This window comes from Myotis davidii, unplaced genomic scaffold (assembly GCF_000327345.1).
Source record: "Myotis davidii unplaced genomic scaffold, ASM32734v1 scaffold233, whole genome shotgun sequence".
NCBI lineage: Eukaryota > Metazoa > Chordata > Mammalia > Chiroptera > Vespertilionidae > Myotis > Myotis davidii.
This window is the reverse complement of record NW_006285917.1, coordinates 1,166,671-1,167,211: the sequence shown is the minus strand read 5'-3', so window position 1 is coordinate 1,167,211 and position 541 is coordinate 1,166,671. Positions and strand designations below refer to the sequence as shown.

The following is a 541-nucleotide window of genomic DNA, read 5'->3' as shown; positions in this document are numbered from 1 at the left end:
CGCTGCTAGTTCGGCCCCTCCCCCTGGGTCGCAGCGCCCCCCCCCGACCGAACCGTTTATTTTTTCCTCTTAGTCTAGTCGAGGAATGGGAGGGGGGGCATTTTTTAAGTGGAAAATGCTAGGATGGCCAAGGGGAGGGGGGCTGCGGAGTTAAAGAAAGGGTAGACGGGCCCTCCCATTTACCGAGTTATTCAGGACGTTCTCTCGGGGTAACGAATTTTGAAATTACAAAATGCCTGTCGATATAGACCCAGACCGAGCTATTTATAGAAGGGGTAATGGACTGCCGGATTAACAGCTGGATTGCTGGGATTGTGTACTTCTATTGACCTAGTCAGGAGAGATTTTTTTGGATGATTTGGAATTAGAAATGCACCTTTGTGCCTTACCTCAAGAAATGGCTTCAAATAGGTTTTCAGTTTTCTTGCCTTTTCAAACTTGCTTTATTGTTTTTGTAAAGTGCTTCCTATGAGTGGGGATAAGGAATTAAGCCGTCAATTTGTTAAAATAGCTTTATTAAAAAAAAAAGTCATTCCTGTGG

General features: G+C 44.7%; 1 protein-coding gene across 23 annotated transcripts in view; it reads left to right on the top strand.

The window, feature by feature from the left end:
- PCBP2 (poly(rC) binding protein 2) overlaps positions 1–541 on the top strand; it is a 22,096-nt gene that overhangs the window by 479 nt on the left and 21,076 nt on the right. The gene's annotated exons all lie outside the window — the stretch shown is intronic.